An 11,652-nucleotide genomic window follows, 5' to 3' on the forward strand; every position below is an offset into this window, starting at 1 on the left:
ACAAGGCAAACACAAAAAGTTGTAATTGATTATATTCATATCATTATTCAACCGGAACTCAACCTAAAGCGTGTTTGTTTCGGACCGGAGACCTGAACCATGCATGCCAAACACCGGTGGTTGGTGGCATCATATTTGGAGAGGATGGGCTTGTGGTAATGGCTGGAGCGGAATARGTGGAATGGTATCAAATACATCAAAAACATGGTTTGATGCCATTCCATCCGCGCTCCGTTCCAGCAATTATTATGAGCCATTCTCCCCTCAGCAGCCTCCAAATCTAGACCGGACACAGTAGCGTCAAGTGTATGTCCATTATTGCTGAATCTGTACGTGTAAGGAGTCTCGCTAACCATTGATATTGCACAACAAKATCCAACGTCTTGCAAATTGTATGGTATAACGTCAGCTAGTGTGTTGGTATGGAGATCACCTCAAGAATGTGAGGGGCACATTACATCCAGCAGGGGAGTGTGCCAGGCTCTAATAATTCAACTGCCTCAAAGCACCACAGCATGACTAAGGGCTTGGACAGAGAAAGGCTATAGAGTTGCTGTGCTGAGGGGAGTGTAGTGCAATTCCAATTTCACAGATGTGTTGCCCAGTGACTAAAACAGGTTTTAGAGCACCTTTTCTTGAGAAAATGGCKGGGATGGATTTTGTATTAATGCTGTTGGAACACAAGTAGGTGTGAGTTTTATCTCCCTTGACCAGAWTACTTAAAGTGTATATCTAGTCAATTCAGTGACAGTGAGTAGTTCAAATGTTTAAGTAATCAGGGGTGGAATTGGTGGGAAACACCTGGGAAAATCGTGAACATCGGTTTGCAATGTAGCTTAATTCTCAGGGGCATTTTCTCCAAAAGGAAGCTTGTTCTCTATAATATTATTTTCGCAGCTCCAAAGTGTTATGTTATCCTTGGGACTCATTTCTTATTATCTGCCACTCACTCCCCAATTCCTTCATTCTCAGCCGATTACAGTGACAAAATAGCTATCTACAGCTCCCTAATGGGGAAACTCATGGCAGAAATTGCACAAGTGCTCAGGCACAAGCCAGTTATAGTCTTTCACAAAAGCAGGGTGTGTGTGGCATTGAGGAAGACACACATCACGAGGGGATGATTCAACGACTAGCCTACACAGGTTATGCAYAGTGGCACACATGGAACAAGCAACTGTTGGTCAAAGCACTTTTACCTAGTGCTATACTTAAGTAATTTAACATTTGCAGTCGGACACTCCAATCTAGAGAAATGCATGAGAGTAAACTCAGAGCGAGCTGCAATCCAGGGTCTACACATTATCGGCAAGCAACTTGAAAACCTCAAAGTTCTTTGTTCCTGCTGTCCAGTTTCTGCCTCTGTGGTGAAAAGGGGGCTTGTACTATAGTTAAAGAGGGGACCTCACATTGAAGTCCATGAATGAAAGCACACTTGTGAAATCTCCCTAAGGGGGACACATTCCATCTCTGACCTGTTTGCAGCACATATGAAACAATGAAGACCATTATGATGGGCTTTGAGCGTCAAACCGCCTTGGCCAGACATCAAAACTGACATCCACAATCATGAAGTCCTTTCGGCAAGCAATTTGTTGAACACAATACATCTGCTTACTTTACCATTGCCTACAGAGCGACGTTGTGCAATACTGTGCCTTGTTGGCTTGCATTCTGTGAATAGAGGAAGAACAAAGACCATGATACTTGACTGACTGGTTGGCGACCAAATGGTAGGCTCCCCTGTTAAATTGCTGAAATCATTTAAGAGGGACATATACAGAATGTTCCCAATCTAGAAGAATTCTAAGGAATTTCTGTCTAGTTGATGATGTCATTGCGTGGATGAAAATACCCAGGAATCAGCATCTCCACCTCACAGAAGACTGTGAAATGCATATGATTTACTTCCTGAGTGTGCCAACTGATGACACTGGGGGATTAAAGGTTGTATGGAACTATTCCCTCCCCTGTCTTGCCAAAGACAGTGTGAAGGAGGAAAGGTCTCAAATAACAACTCCCAAATGCCCACTCCAACAGGAAGGCTATGTGCAACATAACAGCTGAGGGCTTGTTGCTCTACATCCCACAACAATGAGGATTGTAGCCCATTTCAAATGCCCACATCACCAGCATGCATGCAAACCTCAGCAGACTTTAATCATTAGGAATTTATTAAAGCATGACTAGGCAGTTGTCACAGCACGTCTAACGAAAATCTCACAAAAATAAATTGCCATTATTTTTTCTTAAATCTCTATCATAGGGGTGCCTACATTTCATTATGACCAATGTGTACAAATTCTACATTTTGGATATATGATAGTTAGAAGATTCTTATTGATATTGTACATAGTTTGAAATCATAAATCATTCCCTTTCTTCCAGGCTAGCCACAGGCTATGAACTCTGGAGAGGGACATTATTTATTGAGAAATTGCACTGCTGTCTTTTTAGTTGCAAAGTAAACGGCTACTCACACGGCTAAATCTGTTTCGGTGGCTGACTGTTGTGGCACTATGTATCAAAGTGTATATGAAAAACTCGAACATATGACTAAGGTTATGATGAATGAAGAGCGTCGACCATCCTTGTCTCAGATTTCACGAGAAGGCCCTGAATAGGGGGTGGGGTGCGCACGGAGGGAGGTGGATTTGGGGATGTTCTTTGTGTGTCCCGTATAATATTTTTTTTTTTACCGCGACGGAGGAGAGAAAGTCACATGCTATATCCAATCACATGGTGTAACTAGTGAGACTTTTGTATATTGTGGTGAGAAAGAGGGAAAAGTGCACCGAATTTTTGGGGGTTTCGACTACAGGCTGGATTCAAAGAATTGAGAAACGCAGTTGGCTTCAAGGTAAGAKTAATACACGTTTATCAAGCAACAAAACGGAGCATTAATGTGTCCAGGCTGTTTTTCATTTTACGAATGTTGTGCGCAAACTAGGTTAGTTGTATACATTTCCCTTGTTTGCTGGCTGCTTGAAGCAATTTGTTCTTCTCCAATTGTACTGCGTTTAACATTTGATATAGATAAGTAGCTAGCTAGTACATCGGTATATTGTTTGATTGGTGCTACTAGAGGTATCTAGCTAAATAGCTAGCTAACCAATTTATATTGTCTTGAATGGACAGTAGTTTGTTCCTTCATTGTGTGAAAGTGATGGAAGCGACTGAACGCAGCACAGTAGACCGCGGATTTCATCATCTAGGGCAGGGGTACTCAACTCTTACCCTCCGAGGTCCGGAGCCTGCTGGTTTTCAGATCTATCTGAATTGCACACGCCTGGTATCCCAGATCTAAATCAATTACTGATTTGTAGGGGAACAATACAAAAAAAATGCAATGGAACTGGTATCGAGGTCCAGAGTTGCGTTTGAGGAACCCAGGCGGTGTCCAATCAGAAACGCATCTTTTGAACAAGGTGTAAAAATCATGTTAATTGTGATAATCCTCTAAGAAAACCAATGGTCAAAATCTCACGTCATAATACGTTAAACATTTATTGKKTTTTTTACCCTTGTAGGATGGTCAAAATTAGGSAGACTAAATCAATGGAGACCAGAAAAAGGTGGTCGGAAAATCGCGTCGCATAGTCTGGATATTGTGCGAGAATTAAGGCTTCACACAGGTTTAACCTACCATTGAACTCGTCATCTTTCATATCAAATAAAACAATATGAGGTAAGATAGATATCGATTTTGAGACATGACATGTAATATTTTCATATTTTAGCAGGGTTGCCAACCTTTGAAGATAACTGAGGTTTCCTATCGTGAATGTCAATGCTGTCACCCCTAGCGGGGGTTTTAGGCACATGACAAGGGTGGAATAGAAATGTTTAAAATTCACACGTCAGGTGTATTTAAGATTATTTTTTAAATTGAATAAACACAACTCACCAACTTGGTTTGAAGTTACTATGAGATTTTTTTGTGCATGAAATTTAGAGAATGGCAACTGGGGGAAATGAAATAGTTAGAAAATGCCAATATTAATCTCTCCTTGTTCATAAAAAAAACGTTATTTAACTAGGCAAGTCAGTTAAGAACAAATTCTTATTTACAATGACAGGCTACCCCGGCCAAACCCTAACCCAGATGACGCTGGGCCAATTGCGCGCCACCTTATGGGCATCCCAATCACGGCTGTTGTGATACAACCTGGAATCGATCCAGGGTCTGTAGTGACGTCTCTATCACTGAGATGCAGTGCCTTAGACCGCTGTGCTACTCGGGAGCCACGGAATGTTTTTTTTTATAAGACACCAACATGGAAATATGGAATTCATTTGGGTGAACTATCCCTTTAAAATAGGACTGTTGGAAATTCCACCTAGAGGTACACAATATATAGAACATTTTGTAGACACCCCTTCAAATGAGTGGATTTGGCTATTTCAGCCACACCCCTGGCTGACAGGTGAATAAAATCGAGCACACAGCCATGCCACCTCCATAGTCAAACATTGGCAGGAGAATGGCCTTACTGAAGAGCTCGGTGACTTTCAACGTGGAACCGTTGAAGTGGAAAGCCTAGGAGCAACAACGGCCACACAAGCTTACAGACCAGGACCACCGAGTGCTGTAGCGCGTAAAAATCGTCTGTCTTCTGTTGCAACACTCACTACTGAGTTCCAAACTGCCTCTGGAAGCAACGTCAGCACAAAAACTGTTTGTTGGGAGCTTCGTGAAATTGGTTTCCATGGCCGAGGAGCCGCACACAAGCCTAAGATCAACATATGCAATGCCAAGCGTTGGCTGKAGTGGTGTAAAGCTCACCGCCATTGGACTTTGGAGCAGTGGARACGTGTTTTCTGGAGTGATGAATCATGCTTCATCATATGGTAGTTTGRTGGATGAATCTGGGTTAAGTGCATGCCAGAAGAACACTACCTGCCCGAATACATGGTATCAACTGTAAAATTGTATGGGGSAAGAATAATGGTATGAGGGTGTTTTTCATGGTTCGGGCTAGGCAACTTAGTTCCAGTGAAGGGAAATCTTAATGCTACGATTCTGTGCTTCCCACTTTGTGGCAACAGTTTGGGGAAGGCACTTTCCTGTTTCAGCATGACAATGCCCCCGTGCACAAACCGAGATCCATACATAAATGTTTTGTCAAGATCAACCCCCCCCCCCCCCCCCCCTTATCTGAAGGGTGCTGAAACAAACTGCGGCTGAGCTGTTGTTGCTCCTAAACATTTCCACTTCACAATAACAGCACTAACAGTTGACCAGGGCAGCTCTAGCAGAGCAGAAATTTGACAAACTGACTTGTTGGAAAGGTGGCATCCTATGACGGTGCCACATTGAGTCACTGAGCTCTTCAGTAAGAGCGGTCTACGGCCACTGTTTGTCTATGGAGATTGCATGGCTGTGTGCTCAATTTTATACAGCTGTCAGCAACGGGTGTGTCTGAAATAGCCAAATACACAMATTTGAAGGGGTGTGTGGTTGGAGTCATTAAAACAAATTGTTCAACCATTCCACAAATGTCTTGTTAACAAGCTATTTGGCAAGTTGGTTAGGACATCTACTTTGCATGACAAAAGTAATTTTCCCAACAATTATTTACAGACAGATTACTTCACTTATAATTCAATGTATCACGATTCCAGTGGGTCAGAAGTTTACATACACTAAGTTGACTGTGCCTTTAAACAGCTTGGAAAATTCCAGAAAATGATATCATGGCTTTAGAAGCTTCTGATAGGCTAATTGACATAGTTTTAGTCAATTGGAGGTGTACCTGTGGATATATTTCAAGGCCTACCTTCAAACTCAGTGCCTCTTTGCTTGACATCATGGGAAAACAAAAAGAAATCAGCCAAGACCTCAGAAAGAAAATTGTAGACTTCCACAAGTCTGGTTCATCCTTGGGAGCAATTTCCAAACGCTGAAGGTACCACGTTCAGCTGTACAAAAAAAGTACACAAGTATAAACACCATGGGACCACGCAGCTGTCATACCGCTCAGGAAGGAGATGCATTCTGTCTCCTAGAGATGAACGTACTTTGGTGTGAAAAGTGCAAATCCATCCCAGAACAACAGCAAAGGAACGTGTGAAGATGCTGGAGGAAACAGGTATAAAGTATCTATATCCACAGTAAAACAAGTCCTATATGGACATAAACTGAAAGGCCGCTCAGCAAGGAAGAAGCCACTGCTCCAAAACCGCCATAAAAAAGCCAGACTATGGTTTGCAACTGCAGATGGGGACAAAGATTGTACTTTTTGGAAAATGTCTCTGGTCTGATGAAACAAAAATAGAACTGTTTGGCCATAATGACCATCGTTCTGTTTGGGGGGAAAAGGGGATGCTTGCAAGCCGAAGAACACCATCCCACCGTGAAGCACTGGGGTGGCAGCATCATGTTGTGGGGGTGCTTTGCTGCAGGGGGGACTGGTGCACTTCACTAATAAGATGGCATCATGTGGAAGGGAAATTATGTGGATATATTGAAGCAACATCTCAAGACATCAGTCAGGAAGTTAAAGCTTGGTCGCAAGTGGGTCTTCCAAATGGACATGACCCAAGCATACTTAAAAGGTTGTGGCAAAATGGCTTAAGGACAATGAAGTCAAGGTATTGGAGTGGCCATCACAAAGCCCTGACTTCAAAACCATAGAAAATTTGTGAGCAGAACTGAAAAAGCGTGTGCGAGCAAAGAGGCCTACAAACCTGACTCAGTTACACCAGCTCTGTCAGAAGGAATGGGCCAAAATTCACCCAACTTATTGTGGGAAGCTTGTGGAAGGCTACCCAAAACGTTTGACCCAAGTTAAACAATTTAAAGGCAATGCTACCAAATAATAAGTATGTAAACTTCTGACCCACTGGGAATGTGATGAAAGAAATAAAACCTGAAATAAATCATTCTCTCTACTATTATTTTGACATWTCACATTCTTAAAATAAAGTGGTGATCCTAACTGACCTAAGACAGGGGATTTTTACTGGGATTAAATGTCAGGAATTGTGAAACACTAAGTGTATTTGGCTAAGGTGTATGTAAACTTCCGACTTCAACTGTGTGTGTGTGTATATCTCTCTCAATGTATTGTCCCCACACTGGTCACCTAATCATCCCCAGCTTACAATCGGCTCATTCATCCCGCTCCTCTTCCCTGTAACTATTCTCTAGGTTGTTGCTGTAAATGAGAATGTGTTCTCAGCAACTTAACTGGTAAGATAACAGTGAAATAAATAAAACACTAGAATCAGTTACACATTTGGGTTTACAATCTGTTTGGGCAAAATAATGTTGATAATACAGTTATCAGGTCACCCTTCCAAAATTCATGCTAAACGCGCCTTTTCATTGTTACAACCTAATTTACCTAGTGCTAAATTATCAATGACCAAACAAGGTGAATTTAATGTAGCTTATGAATCTGGGCTAATGCAAGTGGTGGATTCAATCCGACTTGGGTGGCATACCTTATATACCAGGGTATACCTTATATACCAGGGTATTTGGAAATGGCCACGTGATGGTTTTTCAATACATTTCATATTTGTAGCTACTTTAAGTTTAATACCTGCAGATCGCGTTCTAAATTTCACCTGTCACATTATTTTGTATTATGAAGTTTACCGTAGTTCCCCAGAACAGTTCAGCAGGTCACATGTTTGTTTGTAAATTGGACAAAGAGAGAAAGCGGGAGCAGGTGAGTCTAGCGGTGTATTGACAGGGGTCACGTTTTTGTTGTTGGTTAAATGGTGATCGGGGACGTGCAACTATAATTTCCGTTCACAGAAAATACATTAGTGCAACAAATTTGGCAGATTTTTTTTTTCCCGGATGACAACAGAAGTGCAACGCTATTTGGCTGGCAGCCACACAAATGTATTTTTTTGTTGCAAAAATTATGCGTGGCCATCATACTTCATAGAAAGAATGTAGCAAGCTACATTTCCTAATGTTTTTCTTAAAGTTAATCTAGCATTTTATCAGAGAAATGTACGTTGGCTACCCTGAGAAAAGCACGGGAGAAAAGCACATCAGTCAGAGCATCGTCGCGAATTCTCATCCGAGTGGAGAAGTGCAACTGAAGCACAAAATGAGTCTGATGAAATTACAATAGAAGCATTTTAGATCGCCGTTTACAAAACACAGCAAGATATGTTGTCCTCCGTGAAAAATTGAAGAATTCTGCGTTACAAAACACAGCAAGATATGTTGCCCTACGTGAAAAATGGAAGAAATCTGCGTTAACGCTATCCCTACGTTTAACTTGCTAGTTATCTAAGTAAGTGGCTGAATTAATAAGGTGATGGGGCATCATATTGTGTTAGCTTTCTGCCATGTTTTCGAAGTCAAAGCCCTTTGGATGAGTTATCTTTTCAGCTGCCACTGCTATCTTTTGATTTCCTAGTTGTTGTTTTTTTTTCTCCTCTCAGTTCTTGCCCTGTCTGCTCCTCCCCCATATTCTCCTCAGTTCTTGGCTGGTCGGCTCATCCCCCATCTTCTCCGTGCAGAGCAGGCAGGGCAGTTGCCCTAGCAACTCTAGACTCCACACAGACACAGCTTTGTACATATGCTGCTCCAGAGCAGGTACTGTTCTTCCTTCAGACAAGCATGCGTCAAAACCTTGTTCATTTGCAYAATGTCTCTCGTTCACATTTGCTTGTAACTCACCAAAAATTACATTCGKWAGCTGGATTGTCTGTCTWTGCAATTCGTTAAATCGTTTTAGTTCTTTAACATATTTTGCTAGCAGGCTCAATGGAAATTTGCTATTACTTGTGCTAAATTTGGTAGCATTCTGGTAGACACCCAATATCCCTTTTTTGGGGGACGCCCCCTTGTGTACAAAGCCAATAATACCATAAATCCCGGCATGAGACAAGGACGATATGAACATCTGGATACCGCCCAACCCTAYATTAAATCAGTAGTAGTATGTGACRGCCTATTATCACATGCTGTCATAARGAAGYATTCTGGGACAGGTGTGAAYACAAATTTATTTCTAGAMGTTTATGTTTACAAAACAGCTTTCAAGTTGCCATGCTGATATTTTGACAATTGAGTTCATAGACTTTGATCAGAGCTTAGAATGAACGTGCCTGTCCAGTCTGTAGCCATATGATCTGCTCAAACGGTCAGAAACAGATTCCATGAGGGTGGTATGAGGGCCCGACTCCACAGGTGGGGGTTGTGCTTACAGCCCAACACCGTGCAGGACGTTTGGCATTTGCCAGAGAACACCAAGATTGGCAAATTCGCCACTGGCGCCCTGTGCTCTTCACAGATGAAAGCAGGTTCACACTGAGCACATGTGACAGACGTGACAGAGTCTGGAGAACGTTCTGCTGCCTGCAACATCCTCCAGCATGACCGGTTTGGCGGTGGGTCAGTCATGGTGTGGGGTGGCATTTCTTTGTGGGGCCGCACAGCCCTCCATGTGCTCGCCAGAGGTAGCCTGACTGCCATTAGGTACCGAGATGAATCCTCAGACCCCTTGTGAGACCATATGCTGACACATGCACATGTGGCTGCTGGAGGTCATTTGCAGGGTCTGGCAGTGCTCCTCCTTGCACAAAGGCGGAGGTAGCGGTCCTGCTGCTGGGTTGTTGCCCTCCTACGGCCTCCTCACGTCTCCTGATGTACTGGCTGTCTCCTGGTAGCACCTCCATGCTCTGGACACTACGCTGACAGACACAGCAAACCTTCTTGCCACAGCTCGCATATGTACCATCCTGGATGAGCTGCTCACTACCTGAGCCACTTGTGTGGGTTGTAGACTCCGTCTCATGCTTTCACTCTAGTGGTAGCACCGCCAGCATTCAAAAGTGACCAAAACATCAGCCAGGAAGCATAGGAACTGAGAAGCATAGGAACTCTCTGCCTCCTTCTTTCCACTCCTCTCCTCTTTTGACCTCACCCTCTCACCTTCCCCCCTACTCACAAGGCAGGCAATACGCTTGACCTCATCTTTACTAGATGCTGTTCTTCCACTAATCTCATTGCAACTCCCCTCCAAGTCTCCGACCACTACCTTGTATCCTTTTCCCTCTCGCTCTCATCCAACACTTCCCACACTGCCCTACTCGGATGGTATCGCGCCGTCCAACCTCGCTCTCTCTCCCCCGCTACTCTCTCCTCTTCCATCCTATCATCTCTTCCTCTGCTCAAACCTTCTCCAACCTATCTCCTGATTCTGCCTCCTCAACCCTCCTCTCCTCCCTTTCTGCATCCTTTGACTCTCTATGTCCCCTATCCTCCAGGCCGGCTCGGTCCTCCCCTCCTGCTCCGTGGCTCGACGACTCATTGCGAGCTCACAGAACAGGGCTCCGGGCAGCCGAGCGGAAATGGAGGAAAACTCGCCTCCCTGCGGACCTGGCATCCTTTCACTCCCTCCTCTCTACATTCTCCTCTTCTGTCTCTGCTGCTAAAGCCAATTTCTACCACTCTAAATTCAAGCATCTGCCTCTAACCCTAGGAAGCTCTTTGCCACCTTCTCCTCCCTCCTGAATCCTCCTCCCCTCCTCCCCCCTCCTCCCTCTTGCTGATGACTTCGTCAACCATTTTGAAAAAGAAGGTCGACGACATCCGATCCTCGTTTGCTAAGTCAAACGACACCGCTGGTTCTGCTCACACTGCCCTACCCTGTGCTTTGACCTCTTTCTCCCCCTCTCTCTCCAGATGAAATCTCGCGTCTTGTGACGGCGGCCGCCCAACAACCTGCCCGCTTGACCCTATCCCTCCTCTCTTCTCCAGACCATTTCGGAGACCTTCTCCCTTACCTCACCTCACTCATCAACTCATCCTTGACCGCTGGCTACGTCCCTTCCGTCTTCAAGAGAGCGAGAGTTGCACCCCTTCTGAAAAAACCTACACTCGATCCCTCCGATGTCAACAACTACAGACCAGTATCCTTCTTTCTTTTCTCTCCAAAACTCTTGAACGTGCCGTCCTTGGCCAGCTCTCCTGCTATCTCTCTCAGAATGACCTTCTTGATCCAAATCAGTCAGGTTTAAGACTAGTCATTCAACTGAGACTGCTCTTCTCTGTGTCACGGAGGCGCTCCGCACTGCTAAAGCTAACTCTCTCTCCTCTGCTCTCATCCTCTAGACCTATCGGCTGCCTTTGATACTGTGAACCATCATATCCTCTCTCCACCCTCTCCGAGCTGGGCATCTCCGGCGGCGGCCACGCTTGGATTGCGTCCACCTGACAGGTCGCTCCTACCAGGTGGCGTGGCGAGAATCTGTCTCCGCACCACGTGCTCTCACCACTGGTGTCCCCCAGGCTCTGTTCTAGGCCCTCTCCTATTCTCGCTATACACCAAGTCACTTGGCTCTGTCATATCCTCACATGTCTCTCCTATCATTGGCTATGCAGACGACACACAATTAATCTTCTCCTTTCCCCCCTCTGATAACCAGGTGGTGAATCGCATCTCTGCATGTCTGGCAGACATATCAGTGTGGATGACGGATCACCAACCTCAAGCTGAACCTCGGCAAGACGGAGCTGCTCTTCCTCCCGGGGAAGGACTGCCCGTTCCATGATCTCGCCATCACGGTTGACAACTCCATTGTGTCCTCCTCCCAGAGTGCTAAGAACCTTGGCGTGATCCTGGACAACACCTCTGTCTTCTCAACTAACATCAAGGCGGTGACCCGTTCCTGTAG

At 44.5% G+C, this 11,652-nt stretch overlaps 1 protein-coding gene across 2 annotated transcripts in view; it reads left to right on the forward strand.

Moving 5' to 3' along the window:
• Positions 1–2,639: 2,639 nt before the first annotated feature.
• LOC111973699 (gap junction gamma-1 protein) overlaps positions 2,640–11,652 on the forward strand; it is a 30,712-nt gene continuing 21,699 nt past the window's right edge. Inside the window, exon 1 of one of the 2 annotated variants that reach the window (XM_024001082.2) lies at positions 2,640–2,860. The gene's annotated coding sequence lies outside the window, so the exon portion shown is untranslated. Of the gene's footprint in view, positions 2,861–8,431; positions 8,567–11,652 lie in introns of those variants that run through there. The other variant, XM_024001088.2, reaches the window with a different exon arrangement.

The sequence above is a fragment of the Salvelinus sp. IW2-2015 genome, linkage group LG2 (genome assembly GCF_002910315.2).
Source record: "Salvelinus sp. IW2-2015 linkage group LG2, ASM291031v2, whole genome shotgun sequence".
In the NCBI taxonomy this organism is placed as follows: Eukaryota; Metazoa; Chordata; class Actinopteri; order Salmoniformes; family Salmonidae; genus Salvelinus; species Salvelinus sp. IW2-2015.